The sequence below is a fragment of the Hyperolius riggenbachi genome, chromosome 1 (genome assembly GCF_040937935.1).
Source record: "Hyperolius riggenbachi isolate aHypRig1 chromosome 1, aHypRig1.pri, whole genome shotgun sequence".
NCBI classification, from domain to species: Eukaryota; Metazoa; Chordata; class Amphibia; order Anura; family Hyperoliidae; genus Hyperolius; species Hyperolius riggenbachi.
The window spans coordinates 410,355,600-410,382,877 of NC_090646.1; the positions used below are offsets into that span (position 1 = coordinate 410,355,600).

The following is a 27,278-nucleotide window of genomic DNA, read 5'->3' on the forward strand; positions in this document are numbered from 1 at the left end:
TTGCGGACGACCTCCTACTCTTCTTGTCAGACCCAGCCCAACAGCTCCCGTAGGCCCTGGAAATCATACAGGAAATAGGCCATCACTCAGGATTTAAAATAAACACATCAAAGTCTGAATTATTATTGCTCTCAAAGTACGCAGATCATGAATCAGTCAGCGGTCTAGGTTTACAAGTAGCAAAAGAAAAGATAAGATATTTAGGTTTAGATATTGGTAGGGATCCGAGCTCACTCTATACCCGCAACTTTTCCCCACTCATAAAGTCTGTAATTGAACAGGTGCAGAGCTGGAAAGAGATTCCACTAGGAGTCGTTGGGAGAGCGGCACTGGTCAAAATGATTAGCTTTGGGAGATTACTCTACCCTATGCAGGTTATCCCTCTATTGTTAAAACACAAGGTTGTTAGAGCCCTTAACGCCGCATTCACTAAATTCTTATGGAGGGGGAAACGAACGCGCATATGTCTGACGAGGTTACAACTCCCAAAAGAGATGGGGGGTCTGAGCTTTCCAAATATCAGGAAATACAACCTAGCTTGCATGTTCCGACATGTTAGGGACTGGATAGCTAATACAGGTCATTTTTCAAATATAGAGCTAGAGAAATGTGTAGCTGAGCCATGGGAACTGACGGGTCTCCTACATGCGAACTGGTCCTGCTTACCAGTACGACTTAAATATAATGTAATATATAGAGATACCCTGCTAACCTGGAGAGGAATACGTAAACAATTCCACCTTCCTTGGAAGATATCAAAATACATGCCCCTAGGAGGGAATCCGGGATTTAAGCCAGGTTCTCTACATGAAAATTATATAGTCTGGGCGGACAAGGGGATTACAAAATTGGGCAATTTGCTGGATCTCCGGGAACATAGACTCTCAACTCTGAGGAAACTATCACAAAATTATGGTATCCCAAGAACTGATTTTCTCATATATAATCAAATTTGTTCCTACGTTAGAGCTAATCTACAAAACATAGCTTCAATAGCTGATATCTTACCATTTGACCTTTTCCTAAAGCCAAGAGGGGAGAGGCTATCTCTGTCGGAGATCCAAAGATCTATTGCAACAATTGGGATGGAGGAGAAAGCAGTTCACAATATGAGCAGCTGGTCGAAAACATTCCAGGCCCCCAACCTAGAGAAAAGGATACTAGAGGGCAATAATTCAGTGAGAAGGGTGGTGATAAGTGAGAAATGGAGGGAATCCCACCTACTAATGATATATAAAGCAAAGTATGCCTTCAACTTAATTTATAAGACCCGGATACATAGACCATTGCCCCAAATGCCATCAACCTCAGGCTAACATGGTTCATTGCATCTGGGACTGCCCTCCAATCCAAACATTTTGGGACACGATTTGTGTCTTTGCAGGTAAACTAGGAAATTGTACCATAGTAAAAGAACCACTTCTGCTTCTATTCAATGCAGCCCCGGTAGAAAATACACCGGATCAAACCAAACATACACAGGACATTGTACATATAACAATGTTGGCAGCACGCAAATCAATCTTTAACAGGTGGATATACTCAACACCTCCCACTTTGTGGGATGTTCAAGAGGAACTGAGACAATTAATGTTGATGGAAAAACTGGATGCAACTATGAACATGGATAAAGGGACGAAAAGATTCTTCAAGAGATGGAAACCTTTCTTATTGCTCACAATGTCAGATGCAGATCTACAGCGCCTAGTACAGCCCTTCAAGTATTCCTCATGGTATGCGAAAGCGGATCTATCTGGCTCTCTAGGCAGACTGAAACTAAGAGCATGACCTATCCAAATGGACAATGGGCATAAGACCCTAGCCCCTGGGCCTTGGGAGAGGTCCTACTTGACTCTAATCTAACTAAGCAGGAGTGACCAGGGGGGAGGGAGGGTAGAAAGGGAGAAGGGGGGGGGGAGGGGGTTGAGTTATAAATCCTGTTTGATTTGCACTATATCTTCGCTGTGAAGATCATTTCAGCTGTCATTGTTTAATGAAAAAAATTCAATAAAATGTTTAAAAAAAAAACAAAAAACATACACTTGCCACTCACGCTGCTGGATCCCGGGAGCTGTGACAGCCACAATGTCCCCACGCTAGGCTGATACCTCCCGCTCTATCTCCGTGCACAGCAGCTGCAGCCTGAACAGTCTGATCGCGCTGAAGTGTCCCGAGTGCAGCGGCTCTTCTTTCCATAGCCCGGCAGGCTTTGCACTTTACGGTTGATTACTTTACTTTACGGTAGATTGCCGTAAAGTGCAACACCTGCCGGGCTATGGAAAGAAGAGCCGCTGCACTCGGGACACTTCAGCGCGATCAGACTGATCAGACTGTTAAGGCTGCAGCTGCTGTGCACGGAGATAGAGCGGGAGGTGTCAGCCTAGCGTGGGGACATTGTGGCTGTCACAGCTCCCGGGATCCAGCATCGTGAGTGGCAAGTGTCGATCTGCACACAGAGAGTGAAGCTGGAGCTTAGCTTGGGGACACTACTATCACCACTCACCACAGCACCAGAGTGAGTGACATTACAAGCTGCAGCCACGATGCACACAGAGGACGAAGTTGGAGCCTAGCCTGGGGACACCGCTGTCACTGCTCCTGGGACGAGCAGGGTGAGTGACACTGATGGCGCTTCTCTCCTATCCTTCCTAGGCAGGCTAATTTCTATCAATATTTCTAGGCTGACTCTTCTCCATCTCCACACAGCCTCTCTTAATTTTACTTTTTAATTCTTGCTAGCAAGCAGCATTTCCCAGCACACGGTCTCTCACTTCACTGCTCCATTCTTTTTACTTATATATTATATAATAAATGTTATTTTATTCACAACAGTACTTATCAAACATGGTGGTAATGTTTTTTTAAGGTGTTCTCTTCATTTACCTGGTTTCAGCTCTTATTATATGCACTAACTGCACTTTGCACTTAATTGTTTTTTTAAGCTTCTCTAATGTATTATTAATTGATATATTTTACCATAATTGGTGAATTCAGCCTAACCTGACTCAACTCGCTGACCTTAGGAGCTCAGGGGGAGAAACTCCACAAGACGCCCTGCACCATGGACGCACCAGGTTTAGTATATTTTTTTTTCCTGTTTTTTTTCCTTCTCTAAACCTAGGTGCGTCTTATGGTCCGGAGCGTCTTATAGTCCGAAAAATACGGTAAAACCTGGTTCACATTGGATTTTAAAGCCAAACGCTTCACCAGTTCCGTAAGGCTTTGTTCACACTGGCTAAAGGATCTGTGAAGACGGATCTGATCACTGGTCCATGTAGCCTTGAAAAATGCAGCAATATGCATATACTGTATTTAAATGTTCGGCAATTACAGTATACTTCCCATTATACAGTCCACATGTATATTTGTACAAAGCACTTGCACAAATAAGCTAATCATCTGGGTTTCAAACCTCATTTTCTAATGGTGTATCTGAAACCAAGTTCTAAAGTGTCTCTCAATGGTGCAGACAGCTTTGCTTCCCTGGAGTGTCTAGAACACAACGCTACAGCTTTTACGGAGATCCCATAGCATTTGTGGTTTTGTCAGGGCAACTAAGCAGACTGTGTGTGGATTATTTTACAAAATTATAAACCACACATACTTAGCTGCCTGATGCACCAATCATGAATAAATGTTAGCCAAACAACAAAGAAAAGTAGTGAAGAGGGTTAAAGCAGAGCAATTAGCAGATAAACTGAATTTGAACAAACATTTTTAATGGTATTCGTCATTAAATTTGATAAAAACATATTTAAAAAAAAAAAAATCATCAACTAAAGAAAATCCATTAAAAAAAAAGAAAAAAAAAAGAAAAAGAAAGCTATATTGATGTTCAACAAAACAATTGTAAAATGCTGTACCTAGGGAGACCAAGCAGGAGGGAGCCCAGGGGGGCCACAGGCAGGAAAAGCTCAAGTGTGAGCGTCTATAGCTTTGTACTAAAGCAAGCCGCTCAAAACTTTTGATAGTGGTGCAGAAAGCGATATTAGAGGAGATCTCTATAGATATGTGATCTAATATTGAAGAATAGGGCAATGGGGTAAGTGATCTCCGAAGACTGTTGCATAGCTAAAAAGTAGCCACCCAGCTTTACAACAAACCCCAATACTGCTCAAAAAAATGTCTTCAGTTCTATTAGTAGCATGGATTAACCTTTTTGTCTAGCTTGATTACATGTACAAAGTACAAAGTAGGGATGGTCAATGAGATGCAATTATTTCTGGCAATACACAGGATTAGCACAGTGGGAGACATGGCAGCGCTTTCAAACAAAACTTATACCTGAATGATTTATCTGCATTGATGTGCAGAGCTCCAATAAATGGACTATATTACACACCTAGCACTCACTACAGGCAAAGGGGGGGTGTTAGCTTCAGTGATAATGTATCCACAAATTGTTACCTAATAGACTTCCCCACAGCGGTAACCTACCCACTCAGGGAAGACCTAACACTAGTCTAACGATAAAAACATAATACTCGTGCTGCATCTGTTTTGTATTTAAGGCATGTATTTAGTCCAGAGGGGCTCTGCATTGCCTCTGTAGGCTTACATTTCAGGTGCATCCTTGAGCGCTGTCACTGTTTTGTCTTTTTATACACAGGATTACACAAATTTCAATGCAAAATGTATCCAATTTGAAAACCAGCAATCGATGGCCTAGCACAGTGGTTCCCATCCTTTTTGAAGTTGTGACATCACACCAAGCGCTCAGATCTCTGTGACACATCTCATATGTATAATAGAAAAATAAGAATAACCATGAAATAGATGGAAATACACTTAAAAATGAAGCCTTAAACCTTTCAGGAATATTGATAAAAATAATCAGTGGGACAGTTAGTTGGAGTGATTGGAGAGCACTGACAATTTGCACTGCGCGTTTTAGCTGCGGTGGACCCCCCCCCCCCCCCCCCAACAAAAACAACTCTGACTCAGTATAAGTAGTTAGTTCGCCAAGTATAGGTGCACCCAAGTAAAGGAAGTCAGGTGTAGGTGCACTGAGGATAGGCATGTAGGTGCCCTCAGCACAGGTATGTAGGTGCCATCAGTATAGGTAGCCAAGCATAGATTCCCCCAGTATAGAAAGTCAGGTGTAGGAGCCCCCAGCATAGGAAGTCAGGTGCACTCAGTAGAATGTGCAGGCGGAGGCCGCAGATCACTCACCAGCTCTGTGGGTTCCAGCGCTGACGTCTCTTCACTTCAATAGCAATTAGGGATGATCAAAGAGATGCAAATACTTCAAATGTATGCAAACTTGTATGCAAATATATGCAATTTGAAAATGGACCAATCAATTTAAATTCAGGTTTAAACTGATTGGTCCATTTTGAAGCTGCATATATTTGCGTAAAAATTTGCAAAAATTTGCTTCAACTCTGAAGTATTTGCATATCATTGATCAACCCCAATAGCAATTGATCCTAGCCTGCTGGGTAGCTGAATTGACTCAACTAGCTGATTATTTAACTATTAATATGATAAAGTTGTACACCTGCAAACCCTAGTTACCCATGAAAGGGGCATACATTTGAAATCGGCGCCGGTAGACTTGGGCGCAGGATACAGCCAGTATATGGCTGATTCTGCTTCTGCACAAGTCCGGGCCGTATTAAAGAGAACCCGAGGTGGGATTATATTATGCTAGTGGGGCACAGAGGCTGGTTGTGCACACCACCAGCCTCTGTTGCCCCATGATGTGCCTCAAAGACCCCCCTGCGTGCCGCTATACCCCTGCAGTGCTGGCGACAGTCAGCGCCGCTCCCCAGCCTCCTCCGTATTGGCGCTACCCGCCGCGTCACTTCCCTCCAATCAGCGGGAGGGAAGGGACACAGGCGGGTAGCGCCGTTAAGGAGGAGGCGGGGGAGCGGCGCTGACAGACAGCGCTTAGGTAAACATTGTCGCCAGCACTGCGGGGGTATAGCGGCACGCAGGGGGGTCCTGGAGGCACACCATGGGGCAACAGAGGCTGGTGATAGTGTGCACAACCAGCTTCTGTGCCCCACTAGCATAATTAAATCCCACCTCGGGTTCTCTTTAATTACTATTCCCCCTCCAGGCCCCCATGGATAGTGGGGGAATGATATAATTCGGCTTCCAGCGATTGCTGGAGGCCGAATTATTGTGTTTTTTAAGCAACCTCGGCTCCGTCTTCCGGCGGTGCCGATGTTACTCACTGAGCGCCGCTCAGTTGCGATTCCTATTGTAGCCTATGGTGGCGCCGGCTGCTTCCCAATCTAGCAGCGCCGAGAAGCACTGCTCCATGAAAGACAGCTATCACACGGAACATGAAAACTAGCCCTGAGGCTGTAGGCTTGCCATGTATGTTTTTGGTAATGAAGAATAAGGCTCCATTCACAGATTTGCGTCCATAGCAAATCTAATGCAAGTCCCAAGATTCTGCATGTGGGAAAGCCATGTGCAATCTTCATATCCACAACACCCCCCCCCCCCCCCCAAAATGTAACCCATGCCTATGTACTGGTTCTGATAGACATCTGCTCAGTGTCTCGTTTGAACACCACTGATTTTCCAAACACAAAACACCAGTCTTTTTCGGTGAAGCTTTCAAAGTTGTTGAAAGTCAGAGATCATTCAGCGTTTACTTGTGTCATTTCCTGTGAAACAGCATTGTGGTTTTTCCTGTTCGCCTCCGTCAAATGAAGTGGCATTTGCGATAATTTGCTTCCTTTTGTTGACATTCAACCGCAACACCAGCAAAAACAACTGACTTCTCAACACCACACATAGTGACTAAGGCCTAGTTCACATCTGCTGCGCTGAAAAATGTGTGAAAGCACGTGGTAAAAAACGTATGCGCTTGTGCACGCTTTAGTGCACGTTTCTGTGCGTTGCGCTGCGCTTCTTTAAAGCACGTTTTGCTTGTTGTACCAGCAGCAGTTGTCAATAAAACTGTTTTTGTATGTAAATGTATTTTTTTCTCCAATTAGGGTTAAAAAACGCATGCGCTTCTATGCGCTAAAAAAAGCACACCCATTCACTTGCATTGATGTGCGCTTTCCAGCTCAACGCACAGAAATGCATGCAACCCTACGTTTCTGTAACGCTGCTCAGCGCAGCGCATAGATGTGAACCAGCTACATTTAGTTACATGGGAAAATAAATACCTTGCTGATTGCACAGGGCAGTGCGCTGTAAAAAGTGCACAGAAACGGCCCTGATGTGAACGAGGCCTAAGATGAAACAAAATGACGAGCTCTACAGCAATCTTTACACTGACGTCAATTGTGGTCGCCATCAAGTTAATGCAAAATGGACATTATAAAAATGTCATGTTTTTGCACTTTTCAGTGCCAAACAGACATTATAAAACAATCGTTTTGCATTAACTGACAATCAATGTACACCCCCGGGTACTGTAAACGTGCACGCTCAATGTGAATGTCTGTGCGTATTATGCTGCCAATGGGCTGGCGTGAACTAGTTAAAAGACAATGCGACGATTGGCCCCTTTTATATTACGCTTTAGTCGGTCATTAAAACCGTTGCATTTACTGCCCATGTGAACCAGCCCTATAGCTACTCTGGTGGTTTATAGTTGCCAGACAGAGCCTCGGATCTTTAGCCAAATTAATCAAATCAGCTCTAAATACAGAAGTCTTATCTGGCGAGTAAATAAAAGCTACAATCTTATCAGATCGACATCTCTTTATGAAAAGTACTACACAAGAGATGAAAAGTACTACACAACAGTTGAAAATGTGCATTTTTTAAATAATTTTCCTGCTGCATAGAAAGTGGAATCCCTGCAGGCAGAGCCAGAACTTTTCACAGGGCAAATCACTTTCAGAAACTACTGAATAACTTCCCGTCAGTTGCTTAGTCAGGCAAGCTGACAGGTATCCATCATTAGCCTGAATCTGAATGTGACTGGACCTGTGCTTAGTTCCTGCTCAACCCAGAGGAGCTGATGCTCAGTGTAGAGAAAGAAACTACCTAGTCACATTTCATATCACATCACTTGACGCAATGACCACAAGTCATTTTTCATGACATTCTTTCTTTCTATACAGCTTTGTCATACTAATGCTTAAAAGCTGCTCAGGTTAAACAAAAAGGTGCCAAAATGATTTTTTTTTTTACATTAACCACTTTGTCCTCCTTGACGTATAAAAACGTCAAGGAGGACAGGCACGCTCCCGCGGCCGATCGCGCGCGTGCACTCCCGGCCGCGGAGTCGGTAGCCACGGAATCAATGTGTCGGGCTATGGAGCCCGATCATTGATTCCTCTCCCCCGCTGAAAAAGCGACAGCTTCTCTCGGAAGCTTCGCTCTTTCTGAAGCTGTGTCCCTCTAAGCGTACATTGTACGCTTAGAGTGACGTCATGTAAAAAAAAAAAAAAAAATCGAGAATGCCATCTTGTGGCCAAAAAGTAAAACTACAAGTAAATGCCCAAAAACATTACAATACACCAATATTTCCCCAAATAAAACACTTTTATATCCCACCCTCCCAAAAATGCCCACATAAAATGTTTAATAAAAAAAAAAAAAAAAAATACATTACTGTAAAAAAAAAAAAAAAAAAACAAATATTTACCTAAGGGTCTAAACTTTTTAAATATCTATGTAAAGATGAAATATTTCTCTCTATTTTTTTTTTTTATAAGCTTGTAAATAGTGATGTATGCAAAACGGAAAAAATGCTCTTTTATTTCCAAATAAAATATTGTCACGATACATTGTGATAGGGACATAATTTAAATGGTGAAATAACCGTGACAAATGGGCAATAACAATACGTGGGTTTTAATTATGGAGGCATGTATTATTTTAAAACTATAATGGCCGAAAACTGACAAATAATGAATTTTTTCATTTTTTTCTTATTCTTCCTGTTAAAATGCATTTACAATAAAGTGGCTCTTAGCAAAATGTACCCCCCAAAGAAAGCCTAATTGGTGGCGGAAAAAACAAGATATAGATCAGTTCATTGTGATAAGTAGTGATAAAGTTATAGGCTAATGAATGGGAGGTGAACATTGCTCGGATGCATAAGCTGAATACGACTGAGATGTTAAGTGGTTAATGGTACAGGTAGTAATCATGTATCAGTATCAAAACTGTTCACTTCATGAACCAATCTATACGTGGGAAGGTCCTTATTCTCTTTCTTGAAAAGTGATCATGTGAAGGAACAAGACCCTCCCAATTACAGTTGTGTAAAGCTGCATACACATGTATAAGGGCTGTCACCCACAAGGGATTAGGGCCTTGATGCCTCAGGCAATTGCTCTAGGATATACAGAAGTGTTGCTAGCCTGTGTTCTGTTATAAGAGAGGGGGGGGGGGGGGGGGGAGTATAGGGCTGACTGTATGGCGCAACAGAGGGGTTAGTGTACTGGAGGGACGAGACTATTTCAGTAATACCAACTTTGTCCCTTAATAAATTTATCATATTTCATTTATGTAGTAGTTACAAAGGCGCCAGCAGAAGAAAAATTAGTCTATTAAAACAATATAAAAAATTGGGGGACCAGGGTGGATCCGTCTCCCCAATATATAGGACAACCACCATATTAGGTATCCAGAAAAATATATATTTAATCAGTACTCCACATAAAATTATGCAACTCGTTTCGCAGGTCCCAAGCCTGCTTCCTCAGGCAAATACAAGAGCAGGAGTAACTGCGAGGTTGTGCAGATAGGGTAGTCCTCCTACAGCCCACCACTCCAGCACTGGGTCCCTCTATACGTATAAGACTTGCACCAGCCAAGTAGGTTGGATCCAGCTGTGCTCTTGGCCATGGATAAGCACATTTAGACAGTGGATGCACATAAAGCAGGGGTCTCAAACTCAATTTATCTGGGGGTCGCAGGAGGCAAAGTCAGGATGAGGCTGGGCCGCATAAGGAATTTCACAATCGTGGCGCATCGCCGCCTCTGCCCGCCCCTCCTACTCTTCCTTCACAGAGAGGGGCGGGGAGAGGCGGCGATCCGTGTGGCAATTGACGTCAGGAGTGGCAGAGCTGAAGCTGAAAGCTCTGCCCCTTCCAGGAAATGCCAGCGGATTGCCCCCCGGGCGATTTGGGGGCTCTGCAGCCCTCGTTTAGCGGCGGGGATGCGGTGGATTACTTGGGAGCACTGAATCGAACTATAAGGAAGCTTTTGCAGGCGAGGGCCACAAAATATTGTATCGAGGGCCGCAAATGGCCCGCAAGTTTGAGACCCCTGACATAAAGAAAAGCTGTGCACAAGTGGCCTTGTTCTAATCTGCATGCTTGGACCTTACTCATGCATGCCAAATCCAGATGCCCTTCTTCCATGACCGGGAGCAGAAGATGAAGAGGGACCCTGTACTGGATCACTTAGTAGAGGCTTCAAACTACTAAGGTAAGTATCTAAAATCTGTTTTGTTTTTTTAATTGCTTCACCTTACTAGGTGTGCTTTAAAGAGAACCCCAGGTGGGATTTAATTATGTTAGTGGGGCACAGAGGCTGGTTGTGCACACTAACACCAGCCTCTGTTGCCCCATGGTGTGCCTCCAGGACCCCCCTGCGCGCCGCTATACCCCCCACAGTGCTTGCGACACAGCGTGTCGCCAGCACAATGTTTACCTATGCCTGTCTGTTAGCGCCGCTCCCCCGCCTCCTCCGTATCAGCGCTACCCGCCCGCGTCCCTTCCCTCACGCTGATTGGAGGAAAGCGACGCAGGCGGGTAGCGCCGATACGGAGGAGGCAGGGGAGCGGCGCTAACAGACAGGCATAGGTAAACATTGTGCTGGCGCCACGCTGTGTGTCGCTAGCACTGTGGGGGGTATAGCGGCGCGCAGGGGGGTCCTGGAGGCACACCATGGGGCAACAGAGGCTGGTGTTAGTGTGCACAACCAGCCTCTGTGCCCCACTAACATAATTAAATCCCACCTCGGGTTCTCTTTAAGGTTCCACAGTATGTTTGTGTCAGCATCTCCATTGCTGTACAGATTTTATGCCTTTTTGAACAGAATGGCAATGCAACAGTTGTACAGTAGGTTAAATATACACACAGCGTGCTCACTTCGGCAGCATCTATAATAAAATTGGAACGATACAGAGAATATTAGCATGGCCCCTGCGCAAGGATGACACGCAAATTCGTGAAGCGTTCCATATTTAAAAAAAATAAAAATATACACACAGCAGTACACCATGCCCTGCAACAGATGCACTGTCATTACACTGAATGGCACAACCCTTGGGAGAGGCTTTAGCTTGCAAGTAACTAAATGAATGTTTATACTTAAAGTGAACCTGAAGCAAGCAAATTCGCCTAGAGGGAAGGCTATGGATTCAACTGAGCCTTCCTGGTCCTATGTCCCTTTGCTCCCGCGATGTCCCCCACTGGTTGGTGTCTGGATAGTGTACTGGGTAAGGGCTCTGCCTCTGACACAGGAGACCTGGGTTCAAATCTCGGCTCTTCCTGTTCAATAAGCCAGCACCTATTCAGCGAGGAGACCTTGGGCAAGACTCCCTAACACTGCTACAGCCTATAGAACGCGCCCTAGTGGCTGCAGCATTAGCGCTTTGAGTCCGCCATGAGAAAAGCACAAAATAAATGTTCTGTGTCTGTGATGTCTCCCAATGCTTTCAAGTAGCTCATGTGCCATGGCAGTCATGTGACACGGGGAGAAATCAAATTACAACTTGTGATTAAACACAGATGAGGGGAAATTAGACAGAATAAACTCTCTAAATAAATACAGGGTGGATTTTTCTACGTTTTCCTTCTGTCCTGTGCAAGAGTTCAGGAATTAAGGAAAAAAAAATTATAAATCAGGATTTCATAATACAATGTATTGTTTGTTATTTTTGCAAGGCATGTTCAGTTTTAACCTGGGTCCACTTTCAGGGCACGAACCTACTTGCATTTGTGTCCGCTTTAACATTATTGTGTTACTGCAAAGCAGACACAAATGGGTTAATGGGCACAGGCCCTATGGGTCCACTATCACAGAAACCTGTAAAATTTAAAATATACATGTACGATATACAATTGTCCAAGAATAAAATGCACTATAAATTACTTTAGGTCTATGTTGCTAATCGCATTCGGCATCAAGAATCTGACAACGGACAGGTTTTGGATAGTCCATCTCTTCATGGGGATTTTCAATATTTCCTTTATTCTTTTCAAAAGCAGGGCTGTGGAGTCGGTCCAAAAATCCACCGACTCCGACTCCTCAGTTTAGGATTCCACAGACTCCGACTCCTCTAATTTGCATATTACAATTTTGTTGATTAAAAGTATGTAACATGAAATTCGTCTCTTAACTGCCAACGCTTAGGAATTTTACAAGACAACTGAAGTGAGAAGGATATGTAGACTACTATATTTATTCCCTTTAGACTAAAACTAGTCCTTGGTAAGAGTACTTGTAAAAGGTACAAACCGGAACAAAGAACATCTATCAGGCCCTAGGCAATGTAAGTAAGGGTACATGTAAGAATGATGTGCAGGTATTCTGCAGGGGAATGAGGAGATTGTAAACAGACAACAACTCTGTGTTCAATGTGCACAGCATTCTCAGTGGATTCCCTGCAGCTCTGTGGGGAGTGCATATGTAGAGTATAGTACTACTGTGTAACAAAGTAAACCTGAGACAGATGAAATTAAAGTTTTATACATAACTGGGGCTTCCTCCAGCCGCCTTCAGGATAATCAGTCCCTCGTTGTCCTCCTCCACCACCTGGATCTTCTGCTATGAGTCCAGGTACTTGAGCCAGTCAGGCGTAGTGCACATGCACACACTGCGCCGCCAGGAGCATACTACACCTGTGCAGCACTATTGCGCAGGTGCAGAATGTTCCTGGCTGTGGGAGCGGCATGCGGCCGGACAGCGCTGACTGGCTGAATTACCAGGACTCATAGCAGAAGATCCGGGTGGTGGAAGACAGTGAGGGACTGATTAGCCTGAAGGGGGCTGGAGGAAGCCCCAGGTATGTATAAAACTTTACTTTTCACCCGTCTCAGTTTACCTTTAATTTGTAGTCACCAAACCAAATTTTAATAACATATCAAATTATTTGATTTCATCAGCAAAGGGAGTGCATACATTTGCATAAATCAGCATCAATGCAGAATTATTTCCATCTCGTTGACCATCTCTATTAGTGACATGGCTAACCATCAGGCTTTATACTTACAGCATAGATGTTATTTAGTGTATATAAGAGATTCCTGTGTACACATCATATATACAGTCACAATCAGATATGTATATCTGACTTTAAAAATACAGGGACTGCTTTATTGAAGCAGCACAAGTAACTAATTTTGATTGGTTTATTTTATTTTTGTAGACTAAGCACAGCTATTACTGTATATATACATTATTTTTAATGACTATTATCTGAGAAATAGAACATTTTATCATATTTTCTATTTTAATTACAGTTACAAATTCATTAGGAGTCGGAGCATTCTTTCCCGACTCCGACTCCAGGCACCCAAAATTGCACGACTCCACGACTCCGACTCCACAGCCCTGTTCAAAAGCACTCCCTACAAAGGACCTATAGTTAGATGCAATGAACCTAATCTGTTTGTGTGCCACTATTTTGGCAATTGGACTCCGCCATTGCTGTTAAGGGGGTACTTTTGAAAATAAAGGCATTCTTGAGAATCTCTCAGAGCTGTCAGATATTTACTACCTAATATAAGTGGCAGCAGCAGATTAAAAGTAATTTATAGTGCATTTTACTCTGTGTGGCAAATGTACAATTTAAATATATGTATACAAATGTATTTTATAATTTCTTGCAATAGTGGTCCTTTAGTTCCCAACTAATTGATAGGTAGTCGCTGTCACCCATTAGAACCGCTCCACATCAACTCCGTTGCAATGGACAATATGACCGCTACAGAATGACATTCCTATTGTGCTTGAAACAAAGTGTAGCGGTGTCTGACGCAGTAATACCCAGCATGCTGTACATCAACCAGTTAGCGTGTGTGTTTACTGCGACAGTCAGGCATACTTTCATTCTACTATATGCCTCACTGTAAGGTCACACCACAGAGTTAGCACGCAGTGTGACCTTTAGGCTAAGTTGCGATCTGACTGCAAAGCAACTCATTCAGTGGGAAAGTGCACTTAGCAAGGCTTGTACTTTTCTGGATCAGTGAGGGTTTTTCTGCTGGGAAAAGTTTCCATTCATCATTACACAGAATTTATGTTCCAGTTTTCTGCATGGTTAGCAAATCGGAGTCCCGTGCAGGCCTGCTTACATTTTTTTTAATCAAACTACTGTATATTCACAGCTCAGGGAAATCAATTGCTTTTTATCATTTTTGGGAACTCTACAGAGCTGCTGCTGTAGCTAGCTGCAGTACAAATCTACGCATGTATAAATTGCTATTGGGAAATGATTCGCACCCAAAAATAGAAAAACAAGATCTACAGTCAGCAGCTGAGTGTTCAACATAAACCACTGACAAATTTCAGTTGCTAAAAACTTGTGACAGAGTTTTTTCCATCTGCAAACTACAGTAAAATAAATGGAGAATGTCACAGAGATTAATTGCTGCAGCACAGAAAGTGACAAACAGCTATGGTGTATAATATAAAGTTATTAGGGAATAAAAGGGAGGAGCACTGACAACTGAAAATTGCTCTGGTCCGTTAGGATAAAAACCCTTGGGGGTGAACTGGTTAAAAACACTTATTTTATTGGTCGGATGAAATATGCTAATTTTTTGAGATAGGAATTTTGGGTTTTCATGAGCTGTATGCCAAAATCATCAATATTAAAACAATGAAAGGCTTGGAACTACTTCAGTTGTGTGTAATGAATCTAAAATATATGAAAGTCTAACGTTAATCAGTACATTACAGAAAATAATGAACTTTATCACAATATGCTAATTTTTTGAGAAGATCATATATATATATATATATATATATATATATATATATATATATATATATATATATATATATATATATATATATATATATATATATATATATATATATATATATATATATATATATATATATATATATATATATATATATATATATATATATATATATATATATATATATATATATATATATATATATATATATATATATACACACACACACACACACACACACACACACACACACACACACACACACACACACTAGGGTGAAATGGACCTTAACCACTTAAGGACCAGGGGTGGTTTGCCTGATCTGTGCTGCGTGCGTGGGCTCTCCAGCCCGCAGCACAGATCAGGATAGAGCCAGGGCGATCAGACTTATCCCCTTTTTCCCCACTAGGGGGATGTCCTCCTGAGGGGGTCTGATCGCTGCCGGCTTGCTGCGCTTTGCGGGGGGGGGGGCTCTTCAAAGCCCTCCTCCGCAGCGTTTTCGGCGCTCCGTCCCTCTCCCTTCCTCTTCCTTCCCCTGTGAGCGGCGCAGGACGAATATCCGTCCTGCGCATTGTAGGATAGGCTTCAGCCTATCATATGCCGGCGATCCCCGGCCAATCAGAGGCCGGGGATCGCCGATCTGCCTTACGGCGCTGCTGCGCAGCAGCGCCGTATGATGTAAACAGCTGGGATTTCTTCCCCGCGTGTTTACATTTTGCCGGCGAGCCGCGAGACACCCTCCGTGAACTGACATGGAGTTTCCATGGTAACCCACTTAAGACCTGCTGACGCCTATGGGCGTTAGCTGGTCGTTAAGTGGTTAAAGTCCTTATGCAGACTGGAATTTGAAAGGGGCATTCCTCTAACACTGAAAGAGCCCTATCCAAAGTGCAGAGTGTGGGGGGATGAATGAATGAAGTAGCTATGTTCATACTGCCATACCCTATTATGGCTTTGTTTACATTATGCAGGCTGCAGTGTGCTACAACACAAATCATTAGAGCTTACAAATGCATTCTACATATTCCACAATGGGTAAGTTCACATATATGTATCCCAACAAATTCTTTTTTCCTGACGCACTGTCTGCTGTGTGTTTCTGGGCCGTTCACTCTGGAATGTGCACACTATCACAAAGATGGCTGCACTGTACAATAACAGGGATATTACATCACATGCACTTTGCTTGTGATTTGTGCTGATTAGATTTGGACAATGAAATGCTAATAAAATTCTAGCTTTGTACACAAATGCAACACAAATTGTTTGCTGCTCAAACTTGACCAATCTAAATCAGTATTTGATTAGACCAGTTCAAAAGCAGCATATCATTTACATACACACCACAATAATGATCTTACTGACCATCGCTATTTGTGATTAGGGATGATCAACAAGATGCAAATACTTTCGAGATGCAGGATTCTGCAAATTGTGTATGTACATTAGGCCTGAACGATATATCATTTTCGGATCGAAATCGCGATCCCGGAAATGCCGATTCCGGGATCGCCATGGCAACGATATTCACCCCCCCTCTGCAGCCCGTCCAGCGGTCCCCTCTACCGCTCTGTGCAGTGGCAGTTTGCACACACTCGTTCTCTGAGTGGAGGCGGGACACTCTCTCCCACAACTTCCCACTGTGCAGCCAATCAGCGGAGCGGGCGGCAGGCTCCGCCCGCAGGCTCTCACACTCCTTCTCCCAACATTAGCTGGGCGGGCGGCAGACTCCGCCCGCATGGCTGTCAATCGCTGAGTGCTACGAGAGTACGAGTGGCAGACTCCGCCCACCCCGACCTGCAGTCTCTCAGGCTCTCACACGTCCCGGCGGCTCAATATTCCCTCCACATCATAAGCTGGTGAAGAATCCCCAGTAATATAAATAACTTTTTGCCTTGTCCCAGGTATGCTTTGCTCAACTTCTACACAGTGTGTCTTCAACTGTAATGTGTGATGCTGCTGGTAAGAACAGCAGAGACTCAGATTTGGGTATCATTAAGGTGTACTGTTGGCTGTGGTATCAACTGAGCAGCAGGCTCTCACCTGGCAACTCCCTGCTCCCAGTGCTTTAACATCATTTGCTGGGCGAGCGGCAGACTCCACCCGCATGTATGTCAATCAAACTATGTAACATGGCCAGCAGACTCCGCCCACACTCCTGCATGTTTCATAAATACCTCATTGAAAGCAATTCTTGGCTTTAATTTTCATCACTGCATTTTAGATTAATAGCTATTTGTTTTGATACATTCACATAATGCAGTGACAGTTACAAACATCAATTTGATAGTATGATGTCATTTTTTGTCAGCGCATGTTTGTAAATGGTACTGTGTACATTGTGAATTTAGTGCTTAGGCTTGATTTGAAGAAAATCGTGAATCGAATCGAAATCGCAATTTCTGACAGAAATCGTGCGATTCAATCTTTTCCTAAAATCGTTCAGGCCTAATGTACATGTATGCAGCTTGAAAATGAACTTATCGAATTCCACCAATCTCACTGCCCATTTCTAGTTGAGAAGTTTGAGTGCTTCCAGAGCCAGGTGTACAAGACCTGCTATTTATCAGGCTGTCACAACCAGGGCTGGATTGTCAGCCACAAAATCAAATTATATTTAAACATTGCAGCGTGTTTAAAATGCTGCCAGAAATCTCTCCCTGCAAGTGCAAGCTCTCCAATCTATTCAGGAATCTCTCTGCTGTTGCTGTTTTATTTTCTCAGTGCCCCAGGCTCTTTTCTGTGCCATTGCCAACGACCCTCCCACCTTCCTGCTCCTCACAGATTAGCTGAGCAGACTTCAGGCTAGCTGAAACATGATCCTCTGCTCACTCGTGTCTACAAGCAAGGATTGTGATCGGTTTCAGGCTGAAATCGATTCACAATCTGTTTGCAGTTAAGGTGGCCATACGATCCCTCTCTGATCAGATTCGATCAGAGAGGGATCTATCTGTTGGTCGAATCTGATGGCAAATCGACCAGTGTATGGCCACCTTTAACCACCCTGGCGTTCTATTAAGATCGCCAGGGCAGCTGCGGGAGGGTTTTTTTTAAATAAAAAAAAAACTATTTCATGCAGCCAACTGAAAGTTGGCTGCATGAAAGCCCACTAGAGGGCGCTCCGGAGGCGTTCTTCCGATCGCCTCCGGCGCCCAGAATAAACAAGGAAGGCCGCAATGAGCGGCCTTCCTTGTTTTGCTTAGATCGTCGCCATAGCGACGAGCGGAGTGACGTCATGGACGTCAGCCGCCTCCGATCCAGCCCTTAGCGCTGGCCGGAACTTTTTGTTCCGGCTACGCTGGGCTCAGGCGGCTGGGGGGACCCTCTTTCGCCGCTGCTCGTGGCGGATCGCCGCAGAGCGGCGGCGATCAGGCAGCACACGCGGCTGGCAAAGTGCCGGCTGCGTGTGCTGCACTTTATTTGATAAAAATCGGCCCAGCAGGGCCTGAGCGGCAGCCTCCGGCGGTGATGGACGAGCTGAGCTCGTCCATACCGCCAGGCTGGTTAAACTGAGGAGTCTGAGTTGGATGATTTTTGTACTGACTTCACAGCCTTGGTCACAACACACAATACTTGTGTGAAAAGGCTAAGTTAGGAAAGTCCATGCTCTGCCTCTTCAGCAATACAACAATACCAATGTAGTGAGAGAACTATGGAATGCTAGTTCTGACTCTTGCGGTAGTGTTATGGCTTTACAAGTTGAGATTTAAGCCTCATCCACTTGGTAAATAAATATCACCCTTGACAACCCTTGCTCGCTTGTTAGGGTGACATTTAGGGTGACATTTTGGATAGAAGTGCTGTACAGATTTGCTGCTTGGCTGTGGCTGAACAACATGTACTGTTTAATGGAAGAGGAGGTGAGAAAATGTATTTCACACAATTGACATCCTGTGGCACTCACGTCTCTCAGAACATGATTACAATGCATTTGTACAAACTGATATTTTCTACTTTACACAACACATTGGGACGTTCATGTCTTCAGGAAAAAAAACTCGAGTACCTCAAGTAAACCCATGCAGATACTTCATGTAGGAAATATTCTCTTGGAATTTGAACCTAGGACACTGCAAGGCAAATGCTAGCCATTAGCCACCATGCTTCATATTGTGCTTTGCTCAATCCAGCCACTGTTGTAAAAGCAAAGAAGAAACTACTGGTATTAGTGGAAGGGTCTCAACTATTCCATATGTTGTAGCAAGAGGGGCTGTTGCATCACAGGGGGAGAAAGAGTAGAGTACATGAAACAAGCTCAGTAAAACCAATAGCACATTTCAGTCTGCTAACAATTTCTGCTTTAGGCCTCTTTCACACAGAACACTGAAAAACTGATGCAGGTTTTAACATTATTTGTTCTATAGCAGTACATTGTGAAAAGTTTTGGGTTAAAAAACATAATGTGAACTGACCCATAGTGAAACATGGACATTATGTTGTCCATTCAGGTGTAATCGACAGCAATTGATTCAGAATGAAAGGACTGCTTAAGTCACCATCTCTCTGGATTGCGGCAAACAGGTGTGATTGCCTTTCAGGGCAAGACCAGTGCACAATATAAGATAAACATGACATGGGGATGCTCTACAAGTTCCCCATCAGGTCCGCCAGGAAGGGGGGGGGGGCGCATAGCTTCTTATGATTGGCTGTTCACCTTTGCTTTAGAAATATAAGGAAGTGCAAAACAGATAAGCATGGCTGCTCAGCTTGGGAAAATGCCGAGAGCCTGAAACAATGGGCTGTCCCTGGTTTGCACAGCCCCCTTTTTCTGCTTGTAGGCATTTTAAAAGGATAAAGGCCCATACACACGTCGGACTTTTGCGAACGACGGGTCATTTGAACGTCCCGTTGTTCAGTCGTCCTCACGCGAAATCGGGCGTGTGTACAGACTGTCGTTCAGGTGATAAGACTGGTCTTGAGCGATCCGCCGGGCTGTGATAAATTTCAGAATGTAAATCAGGGAGAGGAAAGATTTTTGCAAACATTGACTAAATACCCCATACATTAATATTGTAAACAATAAGCAGTTTTATTCATTGTTATTTTCCCTACAGTTCCTCTTTAAGCACCAACAGATGTAACCTATATCATGCAGGGTCCTCTTTCCCTCCAGTCTAAAGCCACATACACACATCAGACTATAGTCTTTGGAAAATGAAAGATCACAGACCAATTTTACCCCATTCCATGTAGTATGAGAGCCATACCTTCCCAGTCTTTTCTATGGAGCTCAACTCTCCATCAGAAAAAAAATCTTTGCAAGATGCTGCACAGACACAAAATATCAGTATCTGCAAAAGATCTGTTCCTGCCAAAGATCCGTTCCTGCAAATTGCATTCATAGTCTATGAGATCTGCAGATCATCATACACACCTGGTTTAACTGACATTCATCTGCAGATCAGACAATTATCTGCAGATCTGAAAATCCATCCTGGTGGATCTGATCTGCAGATGAATGTCTGTTAAACAAGGTGTGTATAATGATCTGCAGATCTCATAGACTATGAATGCATTTTGGAGGAATGGATCTTTTGCCGGAACAGATCTTTTGCAGATACTGATCTTTTGAATGTCTACAGCATCTTTGTGTGCAGCATCTTGCAAAGATTTCTGTCTGATGGGGAGTTCAGCTGTGAAGGTATGGCTCTCATACTACATGGAAGGGGGTAACATTGGTCTGTGATCTTTCATTTTCCAAAGACTATGGTCTGATGTGTGTATGAGCCTTTAATCTGCAGATTTGAAAATCCATCCTGGTGGATCTGATCTGCAAATGATCTGCAGATGAATGTCTGTTAAACAAGGGGTGTATGAGGATCTGCAGATATCAGACTATTAATGCATTTTGCAGGAACAGATCTTTTGCAAGAACAGATCTTTTGCAGATACTGATCTTTTGAATGTCTACAGCATCTTTGTGTGCAGCATCTTGCAAAGATTTCTATCTGATGGGGAGTTCAGCTCTATAGAATAGACTGTGTAGGTATGGCTCTCATACTGCACGGAAGGGGGTAAAATTGGTCTGTGATCTTTCATTTTCCAAAGACTATGGTCTGATGTGTGTACAGGGCCTTAAGCCGCATCTACACATGTAGATGCGGCCGCGACTCTCCTTATCAATCGAGCCGCTTATGCGGCTCGATTGATAAGATCCGACAGGACCGATTTTGCTTCCGCCGATTCCCTGCTCGCTCCCCGCGAAGGGACAATGGCAGGGAATCGAGCGGAAGATAAGCGGCGCCGGCGGGGACGAGTGGGGAATCGAATGCGGGGGTCGCGCAAGAGGCCGCCGATCGCCACAACATCTCCCCGTGTAGACGGGGCTTTACACTATATAGTCGTTTGCACTCGTTATGTTGGTACTTTACAAATGATAGTAATAATAACCAGAGAACATTGTAGATGCAATCATTGAGCACATCTGTCAGAAGGCATAGAGGATATTACACTACTATCTACTGCAGCTCATTTAAACTGGAATATGACTTGGAAACCAAGCAAAACAATAAGTAGTACACTCTATTTTGTAATGTCTGATGCTGTGACTAAGAATCTGTTCTCTAAATGCCATTATACTACATACTGTATGCTATAAAGTCAGACATTATTATTCTGAAGCCTTGGAAACTCCTTGCATTCCACACAATATGCTGCTGAACAAGCACACAATTTACTTTTCCAAGGGGGCATATCAGTAATCAGGACTAATCTGCCCTACCTGACCTAGCACCATAGAAACAGAATTGACCAATGAAAGCTCTGGAGTATGCCACATGCCACAGAACCTTAAGCTGTTACACATGCCTGCATCAACACTGCCTATTCCTAATGGACTGCAAGCTCCTGTGATTAACCACTTCTATCTCATGCCAACAAATGCCTGTACAACACTGACCAAAATAAACATGCAGGAGAGGCCATATAATTGCATGAAGCCTAAAATTCCTGCACAAGTGTAATGTCTTTCCATACAAAATATTCACAAAACTATTAAACAGCAATCACACATTTTCCTAGTATCAAAAGTAACACTATCAAGAGTGTAAAGTGCCTTTTCATAATAAGGTTTTCTGTCTGCTTGCGGAATTAATAGCCCCAGCATATCCGACAATCCCATGTGTGTAGGGCATGCTGAACCCTGTAGTCCCATGACAATAGCGTTCTATGGTTGTCTAGAGAGGAAGCAAGCAGCTGCCAGCCATTTTCTAGACTATTTTCTTCCTAAGGACCAGTTCCCCAAGGCAAATGGCCATGCACACCTAAAAACGCGAAAGCTTTTCCTGTGCACTTGGTATGCCAACTCTGGTGCGCTAGCAAAGTCCCATTTAATGGGTATAATAACTGCTGGACAATGGCAAACAAGACCACGTCCTAACTGAAGTTTGATGACAACGTAGGACAAGTGTGGACCATCTTTTCTTCACTAAAGCCACCTGTAGATAACATTTGTATAGCGCTTTTCTCCTGTTGGACTGTGAAGTGCTTGAGAGCTGCAACCACTAGGGGGCATGTTCCACCCAGCAGTGTTAGGGAGCCTTGCCCAATGGACTCCTTCCTGAATAGGTAACTGACTGAGGCCAGAATTCAAGCCTTGGTCTCTGATGCCAAAGGTGGTATCCTTAACTAATATTATCTATAACACAATTTCAAGAGGAAACCATTAGTGATGGTTTCATGTGACAGCCTGCCTGTCAGACAACATTTCCTGTCCCATGGAGAGAGGAGAGGAAGCTTGACCACTGCAGGCAAATATACAGCGGTAACATCAGAGATGCCTGACCGTAACATCAAATCATCTCAGGTGTAGACCAGAGCTGTGGAGTCAGAGTAATTTTGGGTACCTGGAGTTGGAGGTTTCATAAACTGAGGAGTCGGATGATTTTTGTACAAAATCTTCAGCCCTCGTAAGTATTAGGAGTCTAGGATTCTGAGCCATTTTGGGTACCCGGAGTCGGAGTCTGTGGTTTCATAAACTGAGGAGTCGGAGTTGGATGATTTTTGTACCAACTCCACAGCCCTGGTGCAGACATCACATTCTGGTCAGCAAATAACACATGAAAAAGGTGTGATCTTGAGGCTCTGCTCCCGCTGATCTGGCTCAAGTGGGAACCCTGACTGTAATGTCCGCTCCAATGGTCCGGCTGTAGCCCAGGGCAGATGCGTTATCCCCATAGGCAACATGGGGGAATGCATTTGCCTGCCCAGGATTATTGCGTACTGCACAGACGTACGATCTGCTTACTGCAACATATCCCACACATCCATTGCAATGTGACAAGCGAAAACAGCTTGTTCTCTGTCCCAACAATATTGCATAACTTGCTGGAAGAGATTACTGTATAGATCAAATAAACATATTTATATCTGTGGGAACCAGAATTTTGCAAGTGGCTAATGCGATTATGAAGCCAATGATTGACAGATAAATGAATTAATTGAGTTGTCCGTTAACCACTTCATCCCCAAGGGTTTTACCCTAATGGACCAGAGCAATTGTGGAAATAAATGTTTTCTTTACAAGGCGAACGCAAAAGCCGTCAAGAGACCTGGGAATCGCAGGGGAAAACAGCCCTGCAAGTGTGTTCCCTGTCTTTAAGGCCTCAATCACATCATTCAGCGCAGATGGCTGTGCAATCGGAACGCAACGCGTACGGTCGCACGCCATCTGCACTACAGGTCCCATTCACTACAGTGAATGGGATCTGCGCTGCGATTCCTGAAAATGCATGCATTAGAGCGATAGCGCATCGGACTGCTGTGCAGTGCATATGATAGGATCGGTAGAAGGGCTGTCTATGCCCTTCTACCGTTATTGCGTGTCGCACACTATGTGCGCTGCCAAAATGCACACGGCAGCACATATTGGCCTCAATTCACTAAGCTTTATCAAAATCTTTATCAAAGTTTGATAATTTACCTCATGGGTATAATCTAATTTTGAATTCACTAAGGTGTTATAGATTTACTGAATGTAAGCTGTGCAGAGGCGCCAAAAGGATAAAAGTATGCTAAAAGGTTTAAAATGTTCGGGTGGCGGTGGTGGACCGGTCCTCCAACAAAGGACACGAAATTGTCACTTAAGGGTAAGACAATTTAATAAAATACTCCACAAACAATTTGCAACGCGTTTCACGGGCACGATCCCGCTTCATCAGGCAATAGACAAACGGAGTATCACTATAAAATGACAGAGATAACAGCATGTCAAATGGACTACAATGTACACATGATTGCACAAAAAATCGTGGTGCATGATTAATCTAAATGGTGCGTTATTTTGTAATATTGTAGTAAACAAACAATTGGCGTAAGTAACATAATTGATAAGGTAGAGAGGAGTAACAGGGTGAAGAGGAAATTTAGTATGTTTAGTAAACATATTTAACCAAAGTGGTGAGGTGAAAGGTAATTTCAGTGTTATAGGGTAGTGTACTATAGTGCATATATGATAAACATGGTATATAGGAGGAGACATTGGTGGTCGGTACTGTTGGCTCAATCTTGGTTGTATCAGGATAAGTTTTAAGGTAATGATGAGGTGGTGGAGTAAAAGAATAAGTGGTATACACTTGTAGTGTTTTACTCCACCACCTCATCATTACCTTAAAACTTATCCTGATACAACCAAGATTGAGCCAACAGTACCGACCACCAATGTCTCCTCCTATATACCATGTTTATCATATATGCACTATAGTACACTACCCTATAACACTGAAATTACCTTTCACCTCACCACTTTGGTTAAATATGTTTACTAAACATACTAAATTTCCTCTTCACCCTGTTACTCCTCTCTACCTTATCAATTATGTTACTTACGCCAATTGTTTGTTTACTACAATATTACAAAAAAACGCACCATTTAGATTAATCATGCACCACGATTTTTTGTGCAATCATGTGTACATTGTAGTCCATTTGACATGCTGTTATCTCTGTCATTTTATAGTGATACTCCGTTTGTCTATTGCCTGATGAAGCGGGATCGTGCCCGTGAAACGCGTTGCAAATTGTTTGTGGAGTATTTTATTAAATTGTCTTACCCTTAAGTGACAATTTCGTGTCCTTTGTTGGAGTGACCGGTCCACCACCGCCACCCGAACATTTTAAACCTTTTAGCATACTTTTATCCTTTTGGCGCCTCTGCACAGCTTACTTTCAAGATTTCCACCCTGGTGGAAGGGTGATATACCCTCTTTTCCGTCTACAGAGAGCGACATCTTAATCCTGAGTGGGGACAGGTCTAATCTCCCCACCTGCCTTTACAGTGGTTACCTGTGCGGTAACCCATGTTTGTGAGTATATTACTTACTTGTTCATTATCCTCCTGGTTCCAATACGTACTACACCATACCGGGCTCTCGGTTTCTCTGTTTTATCTAGATTTACTGAATGTTTTATCGATAAAACATTCGATAAATCTATAACACCTTAGTGAATTCAAAATTAGATTTTACCCATGAGGTAAATTATCAAACTTTGATAAAGCTTAGTGAATTGAGGCCATAGTCTGAACGAGCCCTAAAGTGCACTCACAGGTGTGCCTGTAGGCAGGGAACACACTAGAGCCCTTTGTGCGCGCTTTGCCGCAGACAGCAAAACGCTGCACGATTCTAAAGGCTAATGAAGTCAATAGTCTTGCATGGGAAACAAGCATCGCAACCGTTCATTTGCGTTTGTGTCTTTTCGTGTGTTTTTAAATCGCACAGGTTTCTGCTTTTTTTCCCGCATGATGAGCACGTTCGCATTAGCATACAGTACATGCCTTCGCAAACCACGGAAATACAGAAACGTTTCCGGAAAAACATATGCGTTAAAACGCCAACACATAAGCCAACAGAGACCCGGGAATCTTAAGGGAAAACCGCCCTGCAAGTGTCTTCCCTGCCTTAGGCCTCTTGCACACTGCAAGTGATTCCGATTCAGATTCCGCTTTTTAATCCGTTTTTACATCCGATTCAGATTCCGATTTGCAGTTTGCTCCCTGCACACTGCAAATCGGAATCTGAATCGGATGTAAAAACTGATTAAAAAGCGGAATCTGAATCGGAATCACTTGCAGTGCGCAAGAGGCCTTAAAGGGAACTTAAAAAGATTGTATACATACCTGGGGCTTTTTCCAGCCCCATCCGCTCCGATTGCTCCCACGCCGCCATCCTCCGCTGCCCGCAGCTTTGGGAACTGGGTTTTGTCAGTTCCGTCAGTCGCAGCCAGCTACGCAGGAAAAGTGCACCCTCTACGTATCTCTCCAGCGCCTGCAGGAGAGATACGCAAACAGCACACCTCTATTACGTTAGACTTGCTCCGACTGACGGAAGTGCGGGGACCCGGTTCCAGAAGTGGCGGGCAGCGGAGGATGGCGGCGTGGGAGCAATCGGAGCGGATGGGGCTGGAGAAAGCTCCAGGTATGTATAAAATCTTTTTACGTTTTCAACTCTGGTACACTTTAAAGTGCACTCGCGGGTGCACCTTTAGGCACAGAACACACCAGACGCATTTGTGCGTATTTTGCCACGAACTGCAAAACGCAGCACGATTCTACAAACTATTAAAGTCAATAGCCTTAAACAGGAAATGTGCGTCATGACAGTTTGTGTTTTGAAATTAATTTTTTTCACATGATTTTTAATTTACACAGCTTTTTGCTTTATTCTGCACAACGTGCATGTTCGCATACAGTACATGCCGCTGCAAACGTGAAAATGCAGAAGTGCTCATGGAAAACGTTTGCCGCAAATGCCGAAGGAGACCAGGGAATCACAGGAAAGCAGCCCTGAAAGTGTGTTCTGCCTTGAGCCAAATAATAAAAAAATCCTCCGCAATCATTGTACGTTTGCACTTTTCTGAACGGGACCTTACGTGGCCCCGAAACAATTGTCAAGCTTGTGCTGACTTAAGCAATAAAACGAAAAACTGCATTAGAATGATGGCGTGCAGGCCTAACTTCATTTTCTACATGTCAACCACTGACATGCTTGTAGTTACAATAGCTCCCACTGGGTTGCATTATTTTGCATAATCCTGCCAAAAGATTGGTTAAATGGTGCATTTAGACATTCATCTGAAAGAGCCTCAAGGCCTGGGACCCACTAGCAGACTTTTCTCAGCACTAGTGATTTGAAAAGCTCTTGTTAATGCAATGCTATGGGTGATTTTTATAAAATCACATCACTTTAGTGGGATCACACCATAGCATTACACTAGCAAGAGCTTTTCAAATCACAAGTGCTTAGAAAAGCCCTGCTAGTGGGTTCCAGGCCTGAAGATTTGGAAATAGTGTGGGCCATTGGGGTGTGACTAACATTACTTACCTCCCTAGCCCCCTGTCTATGCATTCCTCCTTCCTAGACCTGTAGAAGCTTTAAGTGCCCGCAGCAGTAGCTCATGTCCCTGGCCACCGCAATG

General features: G+C 43.6%; 1 protein-coding gene and 1 non-coding gene across 6 annotated transcripts in view; one reads left to right on the top strand and one right to left on the bottom strand.

Moving 5' to 3' along the window:
- The window catches only part of SMARCA2 (SWI/SNF related, matrix associated, actin dependent regulator of chromatin, subfamily a, member 2), a 283,693-nt gene that overhangs the window by 219,881 nt on the left and 36,534 nt on the right, over window positions 1–27,278 (bottom strand). The window lies entirely within an intron of this gene.
- LOC137532783 (U6 spliceosomal RNA) lies at window positions 11,017–11,123 on the top strand. The gene has a single exon (XR_011023997.1). It is a non-coding gene; the product is annotated as a U6 spliceosomal RNA (small nuclear RNA).